Raw genomic sequence first — 27,357 nt, 5'->3', positions numbered from 1 at the left:
GGTATGTCTAGTTTAATGAAAAAGGACTAAGGTGACATGATAGTAGTCTTCCAATATTTGAGGAGCTGCCACAGAGAGGAGGGTGTCAACCTCTTCTCCAAAGCACCTGAGGGCAAGACAAGAAGTAACAGATGGAAGCTGATCAAAGAGAGATCCAACCCAGAATTAAGGAGCAATTTCCTATCAGAGAGAACAACTAACAAGTGGAAAGACTTTCCTTGAGAAGTTGTGGGAGCTCCATCACTGGAGATTTTCAAGAAGAGGGTGGACAGCTATTTGTCCAGAATGGTATAGGGTCTCTTGCTCAAGCAGTGGGTTGGACTAGAAGATCTCCAATTTTCCTTCCAACTCTGTTATGCTATATTCTGGTTAGGCGCCAGTTGGGGTTTCCTAGATGCCAATGGTGTCTGTACCGTGATCTTTTCTTTATCTCCCTTCCATTAGACTGAGCTTTGCACCATCTGGACTGTGTATCCAAAATCGCAGAGCCAACCTGGAAGAGACAACAAGCTCAACCTTAGAAATCCATCAGCTCTGAAGCCAAGAGAAAAGTATTTGGACAATGGTCCTCTTTTCTCCTAGTTGGGAAGAAAGAGAGCAAGTGATAGGAAAAATTATGCCTTCCCTCTAATGCCCCTGGCAAAAAAAATTACATTTTTGATCTAAGGATTGCTGAACTTCGGTTTTGTTTTGTTTTTTAAGAAAAGAAAATTACTGGTTTTTAAGCATTTCTTCCTTTTCTCTGCCTTAGATGGCTCCCAGTTGTGTTAGGGACCAATCCAAAGTGGAGTTTTATACCTTCAAAGAGAAAATCACCCTATATCTTGGCAAACTTTGCAGCAGCCAGCCTGCCCCTCCTGCAAACATGTACTATAATAATTAAATCTGCAATGTTTCCTAAATAACTGGAAGTCAAAATCAATCTATTGCAAATCATCCTGTGAGCTTTCATTCTTCCCCTGCTTTGTCACATTAAAATAAATTCTGATATTATTTGAGAGCTGTTTGGCAGCTATCCATACAGTTCTTTTATGCTGCAGAAATTCTGATGGCTGGGAACATCATAAAGTCAGTACTGAAGCCAATGATGGTGCAACTAACAGATAGTGCCATTGTTATGAAGGCTTTGTGCAAAAATATTTTAAAGATTCTAGCAATGAAGATAATCATTGTGATGATCAAAAGCGGTCCAAAAAAGAACATTGATGTAATTACATTTCAAGAAGTGTCTTGGATTACAAGCATTGAAAATTTCGTATTTTTATTCTTTTTTTAAAAAAAAACTTAATTTATACTGTTGGGAAGCCATCAATGAAAACCTGGGTTGTTTTTCTTGCTATGTCAGGGCAGGCACTTCCTCCATCGATTTTTCTTGAAAAAGTTTCCAACAGTCTGATTTATTCTATGGAGTTGGCTGAGTAGATCTATATTTCCAAGACTTTGCTGAAGCAACATCTATAAAACATGGAGAGGAAACATATTGCTTTATCTCTCAAAAGGGAAATATATCCCTTTTCTGCAGCTTCTTGTAACACTGTTCAAGTTCAGATCTTTTAAGATATAATGGATGAAATGGAGAGGCAGCCTCTGATTTACAAGACACTGCTCTCCGATCCTATTGTAGCAAAAGAGCCGTTTCGCAAATAAAGCTCTGATTTGCAGAAATGTGGTCTCACTCCATTCATCGGTTAGTTCATTCGCATGATCTTACATACATTCCTTCTTTTTTCTTTTTTTTCCCTCCAAAATACTGTTACTCAAAGGCTACACACCTGAATGAGATGATCTGTGAAGCTCAACACGTTCTGCTTATGATTATAAGATTGCACTGAATGTACATTGTAAGTCCATACAGATAAGACCAAACCATAATAAGTATGTCCGTCAAGAACATTTAGTCATCCTATTATTACTTCCTTCTTCTGAGCTGAGTCCAAGGAAAGCCCCCAGCGGCACTTCTATTTTGGGCTTCACTGAAAGTTTAGCAGCATCACAATTCTCACAGTTCTTTATGTCAATGCTAAAAATATGAATGTAAAATAAATTCACGGTAGATTGCTCATGGAAGCAATCTTTAGATCTTTCCAAATCAGTTCTGCTGTAGCTTGGGCAGAAATAATGAACCCCGAAATCCCCCTCTGAATTTGTTTCTGAGTGATACACCTGGGGACATCTATCTAAAGAATATGGCTGACTGACGGATTCTGGGAGATGAAATCCACAAGTCTTAAAGTTACCAAGTTTGAGCTAGTTCAGCACTCAATGAAAGCAGGAAAAGTCTAGATTTAGAATGCTGTTGTCTTGCCTCCATCATCAGAGCCTCAATCTGCAGAGGGAAATGAGCTGGAGGGAGAGGTGTCTGTGGCTTCAAAGGAATGTGGGGAAGAGCAGGCCGGGGCAGGCCGGGGCCCTTCAGGATTGGGACAGGGTGAACAGGAGAGACAGAGTTCAGGCAATGAGCAAGGGCCACCTCCACCTAGAGCATGGAGAATGGAGAGAAGGAGGGAACAACGCAGACCGGCTCAGCTACTCTGGAGGAGAACATCCCACCCCTCTCCACAAGGCACACCTGGAGACTGAGATTTAAGGAGATGCTGTGGGGAGAGGCATTTGTCGGGAACAAACGCTGATTCCTTGGAGTTCTGTGTGTGTTGTTGCTGATCTCTTGTTTTGTGACTTCTGCTTGGAAACCCGGAAACTCTGACCGTTGGACTGACTGACAACGTTGCTTGGGTGGTCCAAGACCTCAGACTGTATTTTGGCTTCTCTTCTGAAACTGCTGAGGCAAGCTTGTATGCACACAAACTCATTAGGTTTGTGATGTATGTGTCATTACTTGTTATCTCTGTGGCCTTGAGTAAATTCCTCTCCTAATCAGACTGTATGTGAAACTACTTGCATCCAGAGGCGGCTGAAGGTGTGTGTGTGTGTGCCTTCCTTTGTTTGGAGGCTTGCCAGAAATGTGGGAGCATTTGGGGAAAATTTTGAGCAATTAAAGGGTGGTTTGAATTGCCAGCTGACGGCATTGCCTCTGTGTTGTGCCCTGGGTCATCACAGCTGCATTCTCCAAGAAGAGAAAGGAAACTGCCCAGCATACTAATAATTGGTTTTGCTTTCCAACAAGTCTTCTTCTCAAGAAGCTGAAATGTTAACTTATAACTTAAACCTATTGCATAGTTAAAACATTTAACTGTTATTGTTTTTATTTATGAATTTTAATAGTTATCCTTCGCTCCATTGTCACACATATTTCTACAAGTTAAAATGCAAAGGGGAACTGAATAGTTGCTTATCTTCTTCTAGTATTTTTTTTTTAGAACTAGGCAGGGGGAAAAATCTATCATTTTTTTGTCTATGTTCAGATGACCAAATTATTTGTTACTGTGATACTACATTATTCATTGTATTAAAAATGGGAATTTCTTATACAAGCACTCCTTTATGAATAAACGTGCTATAACTTCAGCCCTCCAGAGCAGCAATCTTCTTCCTTCTTCCAGTGGAGCCCTTTTTATTATTTTATTATTATGTCCACCTTTTCTTCTCCAGGCTGAACACACTGATTATATCCAACCATTCTTTATAGGATTCCCTTTCCATGTTTTTTGGCTAGTCTCACTGCCATTCTCTGAATCTGACTAAAGCTGTTTTCTCAGGTCCTGATCCAAAACTGGATTTTTGTCTATTTGTCCATGTATTATTATTTTTTTGCACAGAAGACACACATAAGCAAATAAAATTTAGTATTACAATCCATGCCAGCCATAAGAAATCTTTGGTTGATCTGTTGTAGTTGGGGTTCTGGTTTAAACATTTTTTGAATCCGTACAAAAAAGAAGTTGAGACTCTAAAAAGAGTGCAGAGAACAGTTAACAAAGATGATCAGGGGCCTGGAGGCTAAATCGTCAGATGAACGGTTAAGAGAACTAGTAAGGACAGACTTAGAATTCTGTATCCAATTCTGATCACCACAATTCCAAAAAGACGCTGAGATCCTAGAAAGAGTTCAGAGAAGAGCAACTAAGATGATAAGGGGCAGTGGTGGGATTCGAATACGTGAACAACGGTTCCTCTATGTGGATGCCACTTCCGGACATCCATTCTGGGCCTGGGCAACAAAAAATTAGCTACCGGTTCTGCTGAAGCGGTGCAAACTGGCTGAATCTCACCACTGATAAGGGGTCTGCAGGATGAATCATATGAGGAATGGTTAAGGGAACTAAGGTAAGTGTCATCTAAGGAAAAGAAGGACTAGGAAGTGATAGGATAACAGTCTTCCAGTATTTGAGGTGGTGTCACAAAGAAGAGGAATTCAACCTATTCTATAAGGCAGGTGTGGGAATGGCCAGAATTTGGTCTCTCAAGAATTTGGTTTCTCACCCTTCAGCCTTTCCGTTCCTCCCTAGTTGGGCCTCTCTGTTAGCTTCAGTGAGAGCACACTCTCCTGGCTGGGAGGGGAGCCTGGCATGTGGGAGGTTTGGGAAACGCTATGATAAAGCCTTCACATACATCTTGTGCTACCTTGTTTTTGTGTGATCTCATAGGCACCTGAGTAATCCAATTATTTCTATGTATACTATTTTGTGTGAGACTGATGTAACTTTTCGTAATGATGGAGGTGAATAAAAGTTCAGCGGGCAGTGCTCGGGGGAGTTCTTTTTGGAGACGAGGCTGCCTGGGCTGGTTCAGGACAACTCTGTCGACCCGGGTCTGAATTCCTTTCCCGTCGTCTGATTTTCTTTTCCCTTCAACAACGGTCCCCAACTCACAGTCCGTGGACCGGCACCAGGCCGCAGCATGCCAGCAACTGGGCCACTCAAACAAGCAAAGCCCCATCCGTGGGATGCAGGCAGCACATGAAACCACGCCTACTCCGGTCCACAGAAAAACCCTTCTCCATGGAACCGGTCCCTGGTGCCCAAACGGTTGGGGGCCTCTGCTGTAAGGCACTTATGAGCAGGACAAGAAGCAGTGGGTGGAAGCTTTTAGACATCCAACCCAGAAGTAAGGAGAAATTTCCTGAGTGAGAACAGTTAAATCAACGGAACAGCTTGCTTCCGGAAGGTGTGTGTGCTCCATCAGTGGAGGTTTTGGAAAGGGGACTGGACAACAATTTGACTGGGATGGTATAATAGAATAAGAGAATACCAGAGTTGGAAGGGACCTTGTAGGTCATGTAGTCCAACCCCCTGCCCAAGCAGGAGAGCCTAAATCATTCCCGACAGATGGCAGTCCAATCTCTTCTTGAAAGCTTCCAGTGATGAAGCTCCCACAACTTCTGAAAGCAAACTGTTCCATTGGTTGACTGTTGTCACTGTCAGAAAAGGTATAAGCTTCCTGCCTTGCGCAGGAGGTTGATCTAGAAGACCTCTGAGGTTCCCTTCAGCCCTGTGAGGCTGTGATTTGAAAGGACACCCCAACTCCTTGATTGCAATGAAGAAATGGCCAAATTAATTACTACACAAGCTCTTCTTCAGGCTAGTACTGCCACAAGTGAGTAAAATGAGTTGCATTGTAACCTAGGGGAAGTAATTACCTGTTATGAAAACAATTTACAATCTGGCAGTGAATTGTTCCCAAACAGACTCCTGACATCCGGAATCTCTTCTTCAACCTGGATGAAAACAATTGTCTTTGACTCCTCATCTTGGCTTCCAGAATTGAGCTGACATGCGACACCTCATCAAAAAATTGTTTGGGCTTCATACAATCTCACTGGTGTATAGGAGCCTTTGTGTTTTTCTAAGGAAAGGAAAACAACTAAACACAATTAAAGGGAGGCAGAGGATAAATGCTGCATACCATTACGAAGAACTGCCCAAGATATTTACAAAGGATCAATTTTAAGCCTTATTCTCTTGCTACAATAGGAGAAGTTTTCTTGTCCAAATGGTAATGTAGGCAAGGGGGGGGGAGATGGATTTTTAAATTATCTACCTTTGCCTTTGCAATATTTCTGGGCAATTATACTGAGATAATGCCTTCAAATTGCAGGAGGTTTGGGGCCTGAAATTGCTGAGTTTCATTATCAAATTCCTTGCAGGTTATCACAGGACACCCATTGCCGGTCAAGCTAAACTAGATAAATATACAGTAACTGGGATTTTCTTTTTACAAGACAAGATACCCAGAATATTATTGGCTTCTATTTTTAAGGAATTGTTTTAATAATAACCTGCCTGATTTCAATATGAAGCTAATAGTTCAGCCTTCTATGAACGCTAGTGTTACTTCAAATAACTCAACCTGCTGGTTGAATCAATTTCTCCAGTGAGTTCAATTTCTCAACCCTCAGTAAACTGGAGACGTTTACATTGTCTTTTGAAACTTCAGCCCAAATAGAAGTCATGAACATTGGAATTCTGTTTATTAATCCTTCCACACTAAACCACTCAGTAAAAGTGCAGGAAACCTCACTAGCTTCTAAAGAACCATTCCCAATGCTACTCTCTGTCTTAAGTGGCTGTGTGTTGTACTATCTACCTAAGTGGACCATAATCCAACCCTTAAAACTGATTAAAAGCAGTTTAAGAACTATAATAGCAAAGCAACAGGGAAGAGTACGGTCTTAATTGATCAGGTGACTAAGAGCCAGCCGTGTGCAGCAGCAGCCAAAAGAGCTAATACAGTCCTGGGTTTTATAAACAGAGGCATAGAATCAAGATCATGCGAGGTATTAGTACCGCTTTATGAAACCCTAGTAAGACCACACCTGGAATACTGCAGCCAATTTTGGTCACCATATCACAAAAAAAGATGTTGAGAGTTTGGAAAAAAAATTCAGAGAAGAGCAACTAAGATGATCAAAGGCCTGGAGACTAAAACATACGAAGAACGGCTGTGGGACTTGGGTTTGGCTAGTCTAAAGAAAAGAAGAAATAGGGGAGACATGATAGTAGAATTCCAGTATCTGAGGGGCTGCCACAAGGAAGAGGGGGGTCACATTGTTCACCAAATCACCAGAAGGAAGGACAAGAAACAATAGTTGGAAACTGATCAAAGAGAGAAGCAACCTGGAATTAAGGAGAAACTTCCTGACAGTGAGGAGAATCAACCAGTGGAACAGAAGTTGCCTCCAGAAATCCTGGGTGCTCCATCATGGAGATTTTTAAGAAGAGACTAGACAATCACCTGTCTCAGATGGTCTAGGTTCTCCTGATTGAGCAGTGGGCTGGACTAGAAGACTTCCAAGGTCCCTTCCAGCTCTATTCTATTCTAATTTATACCGGCCATTTACTGGTCTTCACACTTTCAGGAATCCCCAGGTCCAAAGGCAAAAGCAAGTTGTGAGGATTTTCTAGAAGACCAACAGGGTTGGGACCAAGGTGGAATGATGTTCCTTAAGATGGGTCCCAGGGTAGAAAAGCTTCTCTTCCTGGGTCCCACCAAATGAAATTCCTTGGCCAGCAAAACAGACAACATGCCGCTCTGGCTGGATCTGATGGGATGGGCAGATATGAGTAAGGAGAGGCCATCTCTCAAATCAACAAATCATCAAACCCTCAAATCATCAAGATCAGAGGTGTCAAATTGCCAGCTGGATGCGTCACCCCCAAATCATGTCCACCCTGTGGCCAGCAATGGGGGAAAAAGTCACGATATGTCGCGACAGGTCATGTGACGTCGCGGGTTTGACTCCTGTGATCAAGATCAAAAGAAGTGATAATACCGCTTTATACTGCAGAGGTCAGGCCACACTTCAATACTGCATTCAGTTGTGATCACCACAATACAAATAAGGTTCTGAGACCCTAGAAAGTATTTAAAGAAGAGTAATTAAGATGATAAGGGGTCTGGAGCATAAATTGTACGAGAAATGTTAGCAGAAATAGGTAAATCTAGCTTATTGAAAAGAAGGATTGGGGGGACATAATAGTAGCCTTCCAATCCTTGAGGGGCAGTCACAGAGGAGAACGGGTCAACCTATTCTCCATACCTGAGGCCACAATAAGAAATAAGGTATGGAGGCTTATTAAGAAGAGATCAAACTTAGAACTAAGGAGAAATTTCCTGACAGAACACTTAGTGGGAATAGCTTACCTCCCAGATTGTAGGTTCACTGGAGGTTTTCAAGAAAAGATTGGACAACCATTTGTCCAGGATGAAATAAAGTCTCCTGAAATGGACAGAAGTTGGACTAGAAGACCTCCAAGCTCCCTTCCAGCTCTGTGATTCTACTCTGTTATATGTTATGTTATGTTATGATGTTATGTTATGTTATGTTATGTTATGTTATGTTATGTTATGTTATGTTATGTTATGTTATGTTATGTTTCCATTCCATTCCATTTTTTTGTTCTGTTCTGTTCTGTTATGCCATGCCTTGCCTTGCCATGCCATGCCATGCCATTCTACTTGGACCAATGCTATATAGGGTTTAAACCAGCACCTTGAATTGGACCCAGAAACAACTGGGCAACCAATGCAACTTGTGGATCAGAGGTATAACATGTGCAGTTTTTGATAATTTAAATAATTTAGGGATGGTCACAAGGGTGCATGTAATCCATAAATTTTCTCATTTCACCTTCAAGCCTCTTTACAAGAATTAGATCAGATCTTTTGTAAAAGTCATCTGTTCTTAACCTATAGATGCTGCTTGGGAGAAAATGGAGATCTCTTCAAGAGAATGGGTGTCTCAAATACTTTTGGCTCTGACCCCACTCATAGCTGCTTCAATTCTATGATTTGGACTATATGAGCTCACACCTGACCAGGTGTGGTCCTCACTAACATTGGTCTAAAGCACCAAGTTCAGCTAAGCTTGAGAAAGGAAGGACTAAGGTCGACATGATAGCAGTATTACAATATTTGAGGGGTTGCCACAAAGAAGAGGGGGGTCAACCTAGACTCCAAAGCACCAGAAAGCAAGACAATAAACAAAGGATGGAAACTACTCAAGGAGAAAAGCAACCTAGATTTAAGGAGAACTTTCCAAACAGTGAGAACAATTGACTAGTGGAACGGCTTGTCTTCAGAAGTTGTGGGTGCTCCACCACTGGAGGCTTTTAAGAAGAGACTGGACAGCCACTTGTCTGAAATGGTATAGGTTCTCTTGCTTGAGCAGGGGATTGGACTAGAAGACCTGCAAGGTCCCTTCCAACTCTCTTATTCTGTTATTCTGCTTCTTGGGAATTATGGAGCTGTCCCAGACTTGTCCTTAAGACATCAGTGTAGGAGAGACTTACCTTATTATGCTGTCTAGGGACAAATCAGTGTAGAAACCCAACTGAAAAGTGTGTGTGTGTGTGTGTGTGTGTGTGTGTGTGTGTATCCCTAATAACATTTGCAAAGTGGAAGGCAGGCAGGCGAGAGAGAGAGAGAGAGAGAGAGAGAGAGAGAGAGAGAGAGAGAGAGAGAGAGAGAGAGAGAGAGAGAGAGAGAGAGAGAGAGAGAGAGAAATACATCTTCTGCTAGTTTGCTTAGCTATGTGGAAGAGAAAACTGGACAGATTTTTTCCCATGGATAATAGATGGCTGATCTAATCATTAACTGGCACACTGCTCTCACTAAATGGTTATTTAATAGGAGTAGTTATATGTAAATTAGTTACTGTCATTAGAGAAGCCAAAGAGAGCCCCTGCAAATCTTTCTCCATTCCAAACGAAATCTCCTGCCTTGCAGCCTGGGTGAGTGAGACTTCCATTTCTTCAGAGGAAACTCTTGGGGGACACAGCTCATCTCTACGCTTTGGGCTATTAGTCAAGAGCATTAGGACAGCATCCAGGAATAAAATAAGCTGAGTGCAGAGAAGAGTAACAAAGATGATAAGAGGTCTGGAGGCTAAACCGTACAATGAACAGTTACAGGAACTGGGTATGTCTAGCCCAGGGGTAGGCAACCTCGGCTCTTTTATGACTCATGGACTTCAACTCCCAGAATTCCTGAGTCAGCATAGCTGACTCAGGAATTCTGGGAGTTGAAGTCCATGAGTCATAAAAGAGCCGAGGTTGCCTACCCCTGGGCTAGCCTAACAAAGAGAAGGCTTAGGGGTGACATGATAGCCGTCTTCCAGTACTTGAGGTGCTGATGTAGAGAAGACAGAGTCAACTTATTCTCCAAACCACTTGAGGGCAAGACAAGATGTAACGGGTGGAAGATCCAAGAGAGATCCAATCTGGTGTAAAGGAGAAATTTCCTGACAGCCAGAACAATTCATCAGTGGAACAGTTTGCTTCCAGAACTCAAAGGGGCTTTTCCAAAAAGCAACTGCACTTCCTTGGTTTAATTAATCAGTGGAATGACTTCCCTCCAGAAGTTGTGGATGCTCCAACACTGGAGATTTTGAAGAAGGGATTGGACAGTAATTTGTCTGAAATGTTATAGGGCTTTCTGCTTGAGCAGGGGGTTGGACTAGAAGACCTCCGAGGTCTCTTCCAACATTGTTATTCTGTTATTCTCATCCAAGAAGCTTCTTCAGTTCAGACCTGAAGAAGCTTTTTGGATGAGAAGCGAATTCTTTTCAAAGAAAACCAAAAAAGTATGATTGCCTTTTGGAAAAGCACCTTTGGGACAACCATGACCTGGATGATTTGAGAATCTCCATAGGCAATTGCCTCCAGAAGCTGCGGGTGCTCCATCACTGGAGGTTTTCAAGAAGAGACTGGACAGCCATTTGTCCAAAACGGTATAAGACGCCCTGATCGAGCAGGGTTTTGAATTGGAAGGCCTTCAAGGTCCCTTCCAACCCTATTATTCTATGTTCTTCAGAGGTAACTCTTGAGGAACACACGTCACCTTTATTTTTATGGGCTATTACTCAAGAGTATTAAAACAGCATCCAGGATTAAAACAGCATCCAGGAATAAAGTGAGTTTGAGCTTCAAATTCTTTGCAATGAAAGAAAGATAGTCTGTGGGGGGGGGTTGTTTTTAGTTTTGCTTTTTTTAATGAAGTAAAGGTAAAGGTTCCCCCGCACATGCGTGCTAGTCGTTTCCAACTCTAGGGGCCGGTGCTCATCTCCGTTTCAAAGCCGAAGAGCCAGCGCTTGTCCGAGGACGTCTCCGTGGTCATGTGGCCGGCACGACTAGACGCCAAAGGCGCACGGAACGCTGTTACCTTCCCACCGTAGTGGTCCCTATTTTTCTACTTGCCTTTTTATGTGCTTTCGAACTGCTAGGTTGGCAGAAGCTGGGACGAGTAACAGGCGCTCACTCTGCTACGCGGCACTCGGGATTCAACCCGCCAAACTGCCGACCTTCTGATCGACAAGCTCAGCGTCCTAACCCACTGAGCCACCACTGAGTCTAATGAAGTAGACTCTTGCAATCTTTCCAGCAGATGCTACTCTCAAAATTGTTTTCTTTCTCCAGCTTTCACTTTGTTCCTATTCTCTCCCCTTTGGGGTCCCCGTTTCATTAGTTATTCTGTGCCTTGGCCACCCTCTGCTTGCATTGAAGGGTCTGTAATTCTGTGTTTTAGGTAAGATTACATATTTCTATAAGAAGACCTGCCTGGAAGAATGAACAGGCAAATCAACCCTCAGTGCACATAGAGAGAGCATCCTGTCCATTTCACAAAAGATCTGCAACTCAAGCCTTTTCAGTTTGGGTGAATTTTTGGTGAATTCAGCTGCCACGAGGAGGAGGAGGAGGAGGGGATCAATTTATTTTCCAAAGCACCTGAAGGCAGGACAAGAAGCAACGGATGGAAACTAATCAAGGTGAGAAGCATCCTAGAACTAAGGAGAAATTTCCTAACAGTGAGAACAAACAGTCCGTGGAATGGTTTGCCTTCAGAAGTTGTGGGTGCTTCATCACTGGAAGATGCTAAGAAGAGACTGGACAGCCACTTGTCTTGAATGGTATAGGTTCTCCTGCTTGAGCAGGGGGCTGGACTAGAAGACCTCCAAGGTCCCTTCCAGTTTGATTCCGATTCTGATTCTGATTGGTCCTCTGGCCTCAACATTACTTGTCCTTGAATGATCTTACTGCAAGTTTAAGATGCTTGTTTCTTCATCTTGTCTAAAATAGCGGAACAAATCAACTGTCTGTGCTTAATCTACCTTTCTTTTTCATAAACACTGACTTGTGGACTTCAACTCCCAGAACTCCTCAGCCAGCTGAGGAATTCTGGGATTTGAAGTCCACAAGTCATAAAAGGGCCAAGTTTGAAGACCCTTGCATTACACCATAACGTTATACTAATAATTAATAATGTAACGATAACTACATTACACTCTAACGATGATCCTAACAGTCGCGATGAATCATTTGGTGTTTTAACACTGGCATCCTCAGGAAAGATCAAAACTGGGAACATGGTGAAGGGAACATTGGTCCACCATCTTCCTGTGCTTTAGATGCAGCTTGCATTTTTATGTCTTTCATCAATTAACAAAGCAGAAGGAACTTTTAGGAAAAATTAAGAGAACTGTAAGAGAACCTACAAGCAAAAGACATGTTATTTTTTAGCATTTTCCAGTTCATAGTAAGACACTTTTTCCTTTGCCCAGCAGCAAGATAAAATAATAATGTATAGACCTTGGATGATTATCTCTGACTATTCCAATTAATAAATGAAAATATGGTTGATTAATCAACCAATTAAAATTTCATTCCTTGTCTCATGGGCATTTTGAGATTTGATAAAATTTGATGCTTTTAAAATATACTCTGCTGGATTCTTTTCCCTGATATGCTAATAATTATTGTCATATTTGTCTTTTTGGTTCATCTAACTCAGACATGTCAAACACAAGGCCCGGGGGCCGGATCCGGCCCGCGAAGTGGTTTCATGTGGCCCGCGAAGCCATCCTGGAAACAGTGAGGGAACGGCCCCCACTGCCTTGGTCCTGGCCCAGAGACCCTCCTTCTGCCAGAGACCCTCAGATCTTGTCCCACTGCTGCCCAGGCCCCCATAGGCACCCTTGATGCAAACGATGTAGAGCTGGCCACGCCCACCCAGTAGGCCATATGCACTCTAGCCACGCCCACGGCTGGCTCAAGTGATTGTCCACTAGGACTCCAAGGTCTAGATACGGTAGCCCAGTCATCAGAAACTGGGCTGTCAGGCATTCACAGATTGATTAGATTGAAATTTCAGAATGATACAGAAAATAATTACACCATTCAACTTTATCCAGATAGATAATGATAAGTTCCTGTTATATTCCTCACAAAGCTTCAATAGGGCTCAAATACAAACAAGATTAAAAAAAAACTATTCCTGCTACTTAGGAAATGAACAGTTCATGTTGATTCTCGATCTTTCATACCTTTTATCAATGGGAAAAGAGACACCAAGTCCTTAACGTACTCTGTGCCCTCATTTTCATTCTACCTTCTTAGTCTGTGCATTCAGTTGAAAGAGCCAAATTAGTGGACCGGCAATTTTGACCAAGATGAACAGTCTGAACCTTAGGCTGTCATAAACCATTATAGCAGGGGATGAGATGAGGGCCAGACTGCACTGCAGCCATCATCAGGTAAGGATAAGGTTCAGAGCTGAAGACTAGCTTGAATAAATTGCTTGCATCACAGTTAAACAGGAAAGGGAAAACTAACCACTCAGGGATGGTGTAGTAAAGGAATAGGAAACCATCAGCTATCGACTAAAGCAGGGGTGGCGAACCTTAACGTATTCCATGCATGTTTGGACCGATGTCCGAATGTCATTTAAAAGTTTGGGGTTTTTTCCTCAAGAGAATCAAGACTACAACTGGACATCTGAGTGGGGGTGTAAAATGTGTGCACTTAGTAGAAGCCAAATGATATCACATGCATTCTGGTGTCTTTTGTGCAGTTCTCAGTAACTGCGATGTGATGACCGTAATGTTACTAGGCCTCTATGGAAGCCCATGAAATGTAGAGCAAAAGCATGTATGATGTCTACAGAATCATTATAATTTTTTTTTCTTAAGAAGATGAAACAACAGGCTCCTTCTACCAGTTAGAACAGACAGCATCATCTTAGAATACAGAATAACAGAGTTGGAAGGGACCTTGGAGGTCTTCTACTCCAACCTTCTGCTTGAGCAAGAGACCCTATACCAGGGGTGTCAAACTCAATTTCATTGAGGGCCGCATCAGCATTGCGGTTGCCCTCAGGGGGCCGGGTGGGTGTGGCCTGGGTGGGCGTGGCCTACTGGGTAGGCGTGGCTAGAGTGCGTATGGCCTACTGGGTGGGCGTGGCCAGCTCTACATCGTTGGCATCAAGGGTGCCTATTTGGTCCTGGGCAGGAGTGGGACAGATCTGAGGGTCTCTGGCAGGAGGAGGGTCTCTGGGCCAGGGCCAAGGCAGAAGGGGCCATTCCCTCACTGTTTCCAGGATGGCTTCGCAGGCCGCATGAAACCGCTTTGCGGGCCGGATCCGGCCCCCGGGCCTTGTGTTCGACATGTCTGCCCTATACCATTCCGGACAAATGATCTTCAGTAAACCAAAAGTCTAACTTGACAATGAAACTACCCTACATCAAAGGACATGATAAGGATCACAGGGAAATTAATTAGAAAACACTGAACAACATAGCAATAACCTTGAGTCAACGCCAAGAGAACTTTAGGCTCTACTAACAAGGAAAGCTAAGGATTGAGGATCTCCCCAAGAATGCCTGAAAGAGTTACACCAACCAGCCACCAGCAATTTATATATGAAATAAATCCAGATTATTGGTTTAAGGTTCCAACAGCTTGATGACATTTCTCTTCTTCTTCTTCTTCTTCTTCTTCTTCTTCTTCTTCTTCTTCTTCTTCTTCTTCTTCTTCTTCTTCTTCTTCTTCTTCTTCTTCTTCTTCTCCTTCTCCTTCTCCTTCTCCCTCTCCCTCCCTCTCCCTCTCCCTCTCCTTCTCCTTCTCCTTCTCCTTCTCCTTCTCCTTCTCCTTCTTCCCTTTGTTCCAAATTAGACACCTTTCTAAAACAGTCTTTTAACACCAGGGCCAAAATGCCATCAATCAACACAGAAAGGCAAGAAAGAAGACAGAAAGGTAAAGGTGGAAGAAGTAAGCAGGTGGGCAAGAGACTGGAATGGGGCTGAATAATTGAGGCAAACTTGAAATAATTCGTTTTGTTTAGCCAAGTCGAGCCAGACAGGATAAAAATGAACAGTTTTTCATGGCCTATTGTTGGGATGCAATGGACCGTCCAATGCATGGGAGAGATTGCAGTGACCAAGGGAGATACATGAAAGCAGCTGACCTTTAACTGTGGTTTCTCTAACCAATCTCATCAAATCAGCACACTGTCTGTTTTCCTTAATAATCTCTGATTAAGTTTAGGCTATGAGCAGACACGACCGGCTGCCATCGCTATGCAGTGAGACGCTGCTTAGCACCAGATGAACATTTGGGAATAAGTGAGCAAAATAGTTTAATTTGATAGGGTTAGAATCCTGCAGGCTTTCCAAGGAAAAGGTCATCAGTGGCCCTGCTTGCACTGAATATGCAGAAACAATAATATATTTTTTTAAAAAATAATAATAATAATAAGCAAATGGCTTGCATCTGCCAGGAAAACCATCTGATTGGATGGGCTAAGGGCTCTCCATTTTATAGGGAGAAGGTTTTCAGAGCGTCAAAGCTTGTAATTGGAGTAATTAATGAACACACGTGGACACCAATGGATACACTCATTCTGGTGGGAGGCAGCTGTTGGTTGTCTGCTGCATGTTTAGGAATGCCTAGAGCTTTAAGGGACACAGTCTGAACAAATAGATATAGATTTCTCGATTTCTTGCAAGGGAATCAGCACCCAGTCAATCCTAGTTACTTACCTTTTTCTCCTACCCAACATTGCTCATCTGGGTACTGGGTATGTCTAGTCTAACATCCCCTTTATGGATTACTGCCTTGTCGCGGCGAAGGGGCTTGCGTAATTCAATAAAGCTATGAGCTATGCCATGCAGGGCCACCCAAGATGGACAAGTCATAGCAGAGAGTTCTGACAAAATGTGATCCACTGGAGAAGGAAATGGCAACCCACTCCAGTACCTTTACCATGAAAACCCCATGGACAGTACCAAAAGGCAAAAAAGATATGACGCTGGAAGATGAGCCTCTCAGGTCGGAAGGCATCCAATATGCTACTGGGGAAGAGCAGAGGGCTAGTACTAGTAACACCAGAAAGAATGAAGCGACTGGGCCAAAGCCGAAAGGATGCTCAGCTGTGGATGTATCTGGTGGTGAAAGGAAAGTCCGATGCTGTAAAGATTTAGTCTCCATAGGAAGATTGAGGGCAATAGAAGAAGGGGATGACAGAGAGGGAGGTGGCTGGATGGAGTCACTGAAGCAGGAGGCGTGAGCTTAAATGGACTCCAAAAAATGGTAGAGGACAGGAAGGCCTGGAGAAACATTGTCCATGGGGTCGCGATGGGTCAGACACGACTTCGCAACTAACATCAACAAGTCTAGCAAAGAGAAGGACCAGGGATGACATGCTAGCAATTTCCAATATTTAATAGGCTGTCACAAAGAAGGGGGGGTCAATCTTTTCTCCAAAACAAAAGCCTCCTGTGGATGAGAAGTAATGGAAGGAAACTTATCGAAGAGAGATCCAACCTAGAACCAAGAAGAAATTTCCTGATAGTGAGAACAATTAATCAGTGGAATGGCTTGCCTCCCGTTGAAAGTTTTTAAAAGACTTGGCAGCCATTTGTCTGGAATGGTATAAGGTGTCCTACTCAAGAGACCTACTCCAAGGTCCCTTATTCTGTAAGAATGGACCTCCCCATCATATTTGATAAGATTTTAGACTCCGCTGTGTACAATAAGATGGGAATTAAGAAGTCCAGGTGAAGGAAGGAGGCCAGCACAATATGGGCGAAACAGTGGCTAAGTTCAATTACGTCTTCATTCAGAGCTGGATATGGAGTTGGTTCTACTAATATAAAGCCCAACCCTTACATTACATTCATTAAAGTCTCAAACAGCAGCAGTTCTCCAATTGTTTCTGCTGAGCCTTTGTGATTCTTCTAAGGGAGTTGGACTAGAAGACCTTCAGGGTCCCTTAAAAGGTAAAGGTAAAGGTTCCACCGCACATGCGTGCTAGTCGTTTCCAACTCTAGGGGCCGGTGCTCATCTCTGTTTCAAAGCCAAAGAGCCAGCACTTGTCCGAGGACCTCTCCGTGGTCATGTGGCCAGCATGACTAGACGCCAAAGGTGCAAGGAACGCTCTTACCTTCCCACCGGAGTGGTCCCTATTTTTCTACTTGCATTTTTACGTGCTTTCAAACTGCTAGGTTGGCAGAAGCTGGGATGGGTAACAGGCGCTCACTCTGTTACACAGCACTCGGGATTCGACCCGCCAATCTGCCGACCTTCTGATCGACAAGCTCAGAGTCCTAACCCACTGAGCCACCGCGTCCCTACTCAGGGCCCCTTACAACAGTGTTATTCTACTATTGTGTTCTTCTGTTGTTCTTCTGTTATTCTACTTCTTGGAGACAAAAATGGGATCTTGTGCCTTTGCCTGCTGCTCTCACCTGAGTTATCTTCCATCCAGAGGGTGCAGTTAGAGGGTCAATTTCTTCTCAGCAAATAAACAGCCATGCCTTTCTCACTAAGTAGGAGCTGATCCATGTAAAAGAAAATGCATCATGATTGCAAACAAATGAAAACATTTCCAGGGTTGAAGGCACTGCACAAGGATGCTTCCATAAGTAAATCTAATTGTTCAGTAGATGTGTGCATGAGTTAAGCTGGTTTGCAGAAAGACCTGTGTTTCTAGGGTGTTTTTCTGCATTTAGTAGACCTTCTACAATGCCCAATGGGTTGTTTTAGCCATGCAAAGGACAGCCAGGAATATAGTACTTTATGAATCTAGAAAAGGAAAGAGTTTAGACTAAGACGCAAAGTGCAAAGTACTTTAAAAGAAAGAAAAAACAAGATTCTGCTCATTATGTCTGCAGACCTTGTAGAAGCAGTGACTTTGTTATAAAGGTAAAAACTTTCCTCTGTCCAGTCATGTCTGACTCTAGGGGGCAGAACTCACCCCTGTTTCTTAGCTGAGGGGGGCAGTGTTGTCCAAAGACTTTTTGGTGGTCATGTGGCCAGCATGTCTATGCACCAAGGGGCATAGAATGCTGTTACCTTCCCACCAAAGTGGTACCTATTTATCTACTCGGATTTGCATGCTTTCGAACTGCTAGCTGGGCAGGAGCCGGAGCATGGAACAGGAGCTCACCCTGTCACACAATGCTCAGGTCTCAAACTCAGGCTATCAGCTTTCCAGCTGACAAGCTCAGCAGCTTTAACTGCTGAGCCATCATGCCCCCTTTTGACTTTATTTATTATTGTTTATTTATTATTTATTATTGGGATTTATATGCCGCCCTATCTCCCGAAGGACTCAGGGCGGATAACAACAGTAACATATAATAAATACAGAAGTTAAGATAAAAATTAAAATTAAAGGCCTCTGTACAATAAATTAAAATAAATTAAAAGTTAGAGTTAAAAATTAAAAACATAATTAAAATCCCTGTCAGTCCAGGTCAGCCAGGTGGAAAAGGAGTGTTTTGAGGCCGCGGCGAAAGGACCGGAGATCTTGGGCCATCTGAAGCTCATGGGGGAGCTGGTTCCAGAGGGCTGGCGCTCCCACAGAGAAGGCCCTCCCCCTGGGGGTCGCCAGTTGACATTGTCTAGCCGACGGTACCCTGAGGAGGCCTTCTCTGTGTGAGCGCACTGGCCGATGGGAATTCGTTCCTGGCAGCAGATGATCCTGCAAGTATCCCGGTCCTAAGCCATGTAGGGCTTTAAAGCACCTTAAATCTCACCCAGAGGGCAACCGGTAATCGGTAACCAGTTATAGAATACTGTTTTTCTTTCTTTATTTAAGAAAATGTATATGGCTGCCCAATTCACTCTCTGTAACTCTGGGTGGCTTACAAAAATAAAAGCCACTATAAAAACAATACAAATGCAATAACCACCACCACCCCAATCCCTCTGACAGCAACCATCAAATGATCCCATCCTGGGGTCCCCGGGACCCATTGGCAAAGCTATGTCTTCGGGGCCTCGCAAAAGAAGGTCAAAGTGGGGGCCAGTTTTACATCTGTAGGGATGAGGTTCCACAGGAAGGGAGAAATCCCTTCTTCTGGATCCCTCTAGATCAGCGGTTCCCAACCAGGGGTGCAGGGAAGACGATATTCCAGGGGGGTGGGGAAAACTTGGGTTTTCAAAATTATAGTGTATATGCATAATTGGTTGCCCTTATTTTGAACTTTTGCAAGGGGTGCGAGAATATGTCAGAAGCATTCTAGGGGTGCAGGGTATAGAAAAGGTCGGGAGACGCTGCTCTAGATGGAGGTCCTTAGGAGAGGGGACCTGTAGCATAAATATGGCATGGATGCTTCACAATGTGTGACAGAAACCTCAATTATTTATCATGCACATTCTCTGGGTTTAGGTTAATCAGGTTCTGCCATTCTCCTATGGGAAGAGGGGGGTGGCCAGGGGGCTTGTAGCACACATAGACCATTTCCTCTATTTACTTTGATGTATCCTCTATGGAAGGGACGTGATGGCTCAGTGGGTTAGGACGTTGAGCTTGTCGATCAGAAGGTTGGCAGTTTGGCGGGTCGAATCCCGAGTGCCGCGTAGCAGAGTGAGCGCCTGTTACTCATCCCAGCTTCTGCCAACCAAGCAGTTCGAGAGCACGTAAAAATGCAAGTAGAAAAATAGGGACCACTACGGTGGGAAGGTAACAGCGTTCCTTGCGCCTTTGGCGTCTAGTCATCCTGGACACATGACCACAGAGACGTCCTCGGACAAGCGCTGGCTCTTCGGCTTTGAAACGGAGATGAGCACTGGCCCCTAGAGTTGGAAACGACTAGCACGCATGTGCGGAGGAACCTTTACCTTTATCCTCTATGGGGTGTGAAAAGAATGCCTCGGGGCCATCTGCCTTATCTCAGCACACAGGAAGGAGCTGGAGAAGAGCTGACAACCTTGAGGGAGGCGCCTTATTGGTTGCTTTCCCACTGCTCAATGTCACCCGTACCTGACCGGATGGACAGTTGGGGTGGGGTTATTGTTTCGCGGGTTTAACCTGTCGATTACGGCGGGAAACCCTCAGATCCTGCTTAGCTTTCCTGCTTTCTGTACCTGCCAATAAAAGTTCCTTTTGAAAGGATGCCAGTTTGAAGAGTTCTGCTTTTTTGGTGGAGAAACGGAGGCAGGTCCTTACGATATGCCTTTCACGGAAGAGATGGAATAGGAATATCTGAGGGGGAAAAATTTGGGATAATCGCATCGGGTCACGTGTGGCATTTGGAGAGAGACCACAGCAGCCCTGATAAATGCATAATACATTTGCAGTAATCAATAGTCATGGAGCAGGGTAACAGTTTATAAAGAGAGCGCCCTGAGAACAGCAGGAAAGTATTTGGGCAGTGATTTATTTTGCAAAATTGATGAGACATTTCTTTTTAACATGCTCAGGGTGCTAAAATCCACCTTGATCCCCAAATTCTACAGTTAGCAACTCTATAAACAAGAGTTGCTAATTGTGGGTGTCTTCTTCTTCTTCTTTTTTTTACAAAAGGCGCACTTCAAATTTATTTGTGTCTGGATTTTCAACATGTCCGGTTTTGCCAGAAGTCCCTGGACTTTCTTTAGAGATTCATGGATGCATTTTGGTTTCCATCAGCCTTCTAGACCTTTGCTCCTTTTCCTTCTTCTCTTTCATCTTTTCAAATCCCTGGAAAGAATTAAATAACTGCAGATTTGCCAATTGCAAGCCACGTTGCTACCTGATCAGCCAGTTCTGACTTAACAGCGTGTTATTTCCAGCCCAGAGACTTTTGCGGTATGTCTCAAAAATACATAAAGTTTGCATGAGCCAATTTTCTTTTTTTTTTCTTCTCTTTCTCTTCTCTTTCTTCCTCCCCTCCCCTCTTTCTCTCTTACAGTTTGAATGGCTAGAAACTGCCTCGTGAAGGTGGGGAAGGCCAGATCATGAAACAAACAACAAAGGGATTTCGGGAATGCTGTTTTAGGGTTGTAGGACAAAATAACAAACTCTTGAAAACCTGTGAGACTTTTCTTCTTAATCAATCAATCAATCAGAATAGAGCTGGAAGGGGCCTTGGAGGTCTTCTAGTCCAGCCCCCTGCTCCAGCAGGACACCCTATGTTATTTCAGACAAGTGGCTGTCCGGTCTGTTCTTAAAAGCCTCCAGTGATGGAGCGCCCACAACTTCTGGAGCAAGCTGTTCAGATTAAATCTTCCTTATTAATATTTCGTTGGAAACTGCTCTTTTTAAAAAAAAAATCCATCATATGAAGCTGTCTTTTAGCTGCTGGATTCACACGCATTTTGCTAAAGTGTGCTATGCTAGTTATGATCTGCCAGATACAAATTCATTTAAGCAAAGAAAAAGAGAGAGAGAAATTGGTTCAGTGTGGGGAGCAAATGTAAGCAAATTGTCGAAACCTTACAGCTGCTTTGCGGTAGGGATTTTGTGTGATCCTATGCGCTTTGCTGTTTAAACATAGTGTAGTCAGCAGGGGCAAAACACACACACGTGCTTTGCAAATTTGCAGAAATCGCTTGCACAACTTCTGAAGGCAAGCAGTTCCATTGATTAATTGTCCTCACTGTCAGGAAGTTTCTCCTTAATTCCAGGTTGCTTCTCTCCTTGAGCAGTTTCCATCCATGGTTTCTTGTCCTGCCCTCTGGTGCTTTGTAAAATAAATTCACACACACACACACACACACACACACACACACACACACACCAGCCCTTAAATACTGGAATGCTGCTATCATGTCACCCCTAGTCCTTCTTTTCCCTAGACTAACTCTACCCAATTCTTGCAACAGCAACAGCATCACCAGCAGTTATATCAAGGCATCAGTTCTGGTCACCACATTACAAAAAAGATGTTGAGACTTTGGGAAAAATGCACAGAAGATCAACTAAATGATTGAAGATGAAAACACGTGAAGAACGGTTGCAGGATTTGGGTATGCCTAATCTAGAGAAAAGAAGGACCAGGGATGACATGATAGCAACATTCCGGTATTTGAGAAGCTGCCACAAAGAGGAGGGGGTCAACTTATTTTCCAAAGCACCACCAGAAGGCAGGACAAGAAACAACGGATGGAAACTAATCAAGGAGAGAAGCAACCTAGAACTAAGGAGAAACTTCCTTGACAGTGAGAACAATCAACCAGTGGAACAGCCTGCCTTCAGGAGTTGTGGGTGCTCCATCACTGGAGGTGTTCGAGAAGAGATTGGACATCCACTTGTCTGAAATGGTTATAGGGTCTCCTGCTTGAGCAGAGGGTTGGACTAGGAGACCTCCAAGGTCACTTCCAGCTCTGTTCTATTCTATCCACCAAACACTGCCAAGAGAAATTAGAAAGGCAGTCCTCAGGATTCTGAAAACAGAAATTGAGAAACAGGGAAGCTTCTGAAATTCCGTAGCAAATTTCACTGCAACATTAATTAGCATAGCAAACCAGTAGTCCACTATTGAATCTTGCTGGAGGTGGTCTCTGGGGAAGAAGATAATGAGGAGATTGGAGGCATTGCATGACGACCATTGCCTACTCACTGAGCTAAAAATAACAGAGATGTTGCTCATGAGCTTCTGAATGCAAGAACTGGAGAGTTGAACTTGGGCTACTAGTCATTTTACACGCAAAGTTCCATCACTATTCTGAAGACCTCAACTTTGGAGGCCTTTTTTTAAAAAAAAAATTAATCAGCCTAGATGGATCGCACTGGACATTTCCACATTTATCCTTTTTATTTAGGGTGCTAAACCGATCAACAAAAGTACAAATACAACAGCGTTGAAGGATTTACAAGCATAATGATGAGGGAAAGCTTGGAAGCAACAAAATAACCTCAAAAACACTGGCAATCATGCTGTTTAAGAAAGGCTAAGTCAAATGTTGACAAGCCCTTCACATCAACCAACTACAGGTGGTCCTTGACTTCTGGCCACAACTGAGCCCCAAATTTCTGATCCTAAGCAAGACAGTTGTTAAGTGAGTTTTGCCCCGGCTTAAGAACTTCCTTGCCACCGTTGTTAGGTGAATTGAAGCTTCCCCACTGAGTTGGCTTGTCAGAAGGTTGAGAGTGATCACATGATCCTGGGACACTGCAACCATCATAAATACATGCCGCTTGTCAAGCAACCAAATTTTGATCACATGACCATGGGGACGCTTGCAAGGACCACAAGGATTATCTAATCCAACCATCTGCAACGTTGCAGTGAACTATTTTGAACCAGCAGTGTCCAACCTCTTCTTGGAAAAACAAATTAAGAAATGGAGAAACCCACCACTTCCAAAGGTTTGGTGGTTATGTGGGGAAGAGCTTTGGAGATCATGGACCCAGAAGTGCTGCCCAGAGAATGGTCAGATAAGAGCTATCATAGCAAGAGGCATAGGACAGACCCTCAAGTTTCTTGGGCTACAGAGGAGAAGAGGATTTCAAACCTGCAACAGTGTAATTTTACAATATAGTGAGCTCATTTGGTTGTGATTTCTATCTAGCTCATCCCAGAAGAGGCCAACAAAAGGCAGACTTTTCTACTGTTGTATCGATCCTATTGTGAGGAGGTTTTTCCTTGGATTTGAATGAAATTTCAGCTGCAACATATCACCACTTTCTTTCTGATCCTAATTTTTGTGGTCATGGAAAAAAAAGTTTTATGTACCTGAACACTTATGTCATGCTTCCTCTTGGTTCTTTTCTCCCGACATCCCAACTTAGTTCCGTGTTGACCTCATGGGACTTCTTCCAGTCTAGACACCCTGGCCAATGTCTAGACATTAGGAAGAAAGTCTCCTCAGATATTCGAATTTGCTTAGGAAATGCCCTTCCTGGAGAAGCTCAGCTGACCACCGTGAATGGCAGATTTTCTCTAGCAAGCTAATTCATCCTCTTATTCTAATAAAGTTAGAAGGCAAAAGTGCTCATCTCCTTTTCTTGGACGAGGGAGCCAGCGTTGTCTGAAGATGCTTCTGTGGTCAGGTGGCCACATGGCTATACGCTGAGGCGCATGGAACTCTGTTGCCTTCACACCAAAGGGGCACCTATTTGTCTACTCGCACTTAAATGCTTTTGAACTGCTCAGTGAGCAGGAACTGGACCAGGGAATGGGAATGCACCCCGTTGTGTAGCATCGATGTCTCAAACCCTAGGCTGCCGGCTTTCCAGCCCACAAGCTGAGCATCTTTAATTGCTAACCCATCACTCCTACCCCTTCTTCTACTAGGTAAAGATAAAGGTTCCCCCGCACATGCGTGCTAGTCGTTTCCGACTCTAGGGGCCGGTGCTCATCTCCGTTTCAAAGCCGAGGACGTCTCCATGGTCATGTGGCCGGCATGACTAGATGCCAAAGGTGCACAGAACGCCGTTCCCTTTCCACCGTAGTGGTCCCTATTTTCCTACTTGCATTTTTACGTGCTTTCGAACTGCTAGGTTGGCAGAAGCTGGGACGAGTAACAGGCGCTCACTCTGCTACGCGGCACTCGGGATTCGACCCGCCAAACTGCCGACCTTCTGATCGGCAAGCTCAGCGTCCTAATCCACTGAGCCACCGCGTCCCTTCTTCTACTACAGACATTTTAATCATTGTTCTTCATTGACTCCAACAGCTAGAAGGGACCTTGGGGGTGGGGGTCTTCTAATCCAACCCCCTCTCCCAAGGCAGGAGACCTTATTGCATTCCTGGCAAACGGTTGTCTAGTATTTTCTGCCTTTCAAATGTCAAGAAACCCAACCCTCACTGCGTCCTGAAGACTGCTTTGAACCACACACACACACCATAGATTTTTCTTCTGCCCTCTTCATCTTCACATTTATATGAAATAAACCAAACAAATAGAGGAAAGGAACAGAGACCCCTGACTTGACTTAGCTTTCCTGATTCTAGCCCCCCCCCTTCCCTTCCCTCCTGGCTGATTGCAACTGTACATTTTCTGTAATTAAGACTCTTCATATAGAGGAGGCCAGGAAGTCATCCTCACGGCCCTAGCAGTAGAAAGGGGAATTAATAACAAACTTTAAATGAGCTTAACTGTAATTAATACAGCTGGTGTGTAAATACCGGCACCCCCTACCAACACAAAACCCAGAGTTGTTTACCTAGCAGGCTCGCGGGGGGAAAGTAATAATCATCTTCCACCTGTATAATTAGACTTTTTAATATCCATAGGTATGAAAGGGCACCCTCACGTGCGCACACAGGCAGGCACGCCGATTCAACAGTTGATCTCACCGGCTTGATTGCTCCGGGAAGGAGCAGAGGAGCCCTACATTTCTCTGCTTTAAACAAAAGCCTGCGGCAAAGCCACAACTTGAAAAGGAGAAGGCACGGCACAAGGGGACGGTGCCTTTGAAGCCGAACGTCTCTGGCTTTATTACGACAAAAGGCGGCATCAAATTCTCTCTCTCTCTCTATTGCAAAGCCTGAAAAAGCCACAAACAGACATTGGAACATGCAGACATTGGGACATGCGATGCCAAAGTGCTGGACAAGATCAGGACCCACAGATGTCCCTTTTAGGCACATTGTCATAACCAAAGTTGTGGAAAAAAATGCAGAAAGGGGGGGATCTTCTCACCAGTGTACTCTTTCAAACTCTCTCTCTCTCTCTCTCTCTCTCTCTCTCTCCTCTCTCTCTCTCTCTCTCTCTCTCTCTCTCTCTCTCTCTCTCTCTTTCTCTCTCTGTCTGTCTCTCTCTCTCTCACACACACACACACACACAGACACACAAACACACACACACACACAGAGAGAGAGAGAGAGAGAGAGACTCACACTCACACACACACATTCAGCATTGTTTTCATTCACTCAGTTGAGACTAACCTCAGGTCCTTCTCTTTTCAACACTAAAATATTAGCCTGGCAATGCTTTTATATTCCTGCCGAGCCACAACGTTATGTCCTTCTGTTCCCTTGCACAGAATTTCATCTCGTTTGCTTGACAAAAATCTCTTTGCGATTAATTAGAAGAGGAATTTGGCCATGGAAGGAGGGTCTTCAAGTATCTGAAGGGGCTGCCACTGAAAAGAGGGGGTCGTCCTGAGAGAAGGACAGGAAGTAACGGGGAGAAGATCATTAGTGATCCAACCAAGAACTAAGGAGTTTAGTTTGAACTAACTAAATTTCCTGACAGTGAGAACAATTAACCAGTGGAACGGCTTGCCTCCAGAAGTTGTGGGTGCTCCATCACTGGAGGCTTTTAAGAAGAGACTGGACAGCCACTTGTCTGAAACGGTATAGGGCAGGGGTAGGCAACCTCGGCTCTTTTATGACTCATGGACTTCAACTCCCAGAATTCCTGAGCCAGCTTGGCTGGCTCAGGAATTCTGGGAGTTGAAGTCCATGAGTCATAAAAGAGCCGAGGTTGCCTACCCCTGGTATAGGGTCTCCTGCTTGAGCAAGGGGTTGGACTAGAAGGCCTCCAAGGTCCCTTCCAACCCTATTATTCTATGTTCTATCTATGCAAAATGAAAATTGATATAACCTGTCTGACCAAATATTAATCTTCAAAGCATACCTTAAATAATGAATTCTAGATTATCCAAACTGGACCACTTGACCAAACCTGATTCAGAAACCAAGTATCGTCAGGATCAGTTAGACCTGGGGTAGAAAAACATCCGGGAAATGACAATTAATTGCTTCCTTTTTGGAATTTTCATTAATATGGGTCTCGCTTTTTTTTCCTCCATGGCTCCATTAGTGTAACAGTGGCCATTCCGATTGACTGATTGATTTCCCACCTTTGTTACTTTTAAAAATAACCCAAGGCCGCAAACATGCCTAATAGGCAGGTGGACTAACAGAATAACAGAGTTGAAAGGGACCTTGGAGTTCTTCTAGTCCAGAGGTCCCCAACTTTTTGGGCACCAGGGACCGGTTCCGTGGACAGATGTGTTTCTGTGGACTGGAGGGTGTGTGGTTTTATGTGCTGCCTGCATCCCGCAGATGGGGCTTTGCTTGTTTGTGCGGACCGGTTGCTGGCATGCTACGGCCCGGTACTGGTCCACAGGCTGGGGGTTGGGGACCCCTGTTCTAGTCCAACCCTCTATACCAGGGGTAGGCAACCTTGGCTCTTTTATGACTCGTGGACTTCAACTCCCAGAATTCCTGAGCCAGCCATGCTGAGGGGAAAGGGAGAGGTTTCCAAGCTGAGCCATGCTGGCTCAGGAATTCTGGGAGTTGAAGACCACGAGTCATAAAAGAGCCAAGGTTGCCTACCCCTGGCCTAGGCCTAGGCCACTTTATGACTTGTGGACTTCAACTCCCAGAATTCCTGAGCCAGTCACACTGAGGGAAAAGGGAGAGGTTTCCAAGCTGAGCCATGGCTGGCTCAGGAATTCTGGGAGTTGAAGTCCATGAGTCATAAAGGAGCCAAGGTTGCCTACCCCTGCCCCATACCATTC

This window comes from Vipera ursinii, assembly GCF_947247035.1.
Source record: "Vipera ursinii genome assembly, chromosome: 11".
NCBI classification, from domain to species: Eukaryota; Metazoa; Chordata; class Lepidosauria; order Squamata; family Viperidae; genus Vipera; species Vipera ursinii.
Note: the sequence above shows the minus strand (reverse complement) of the source record.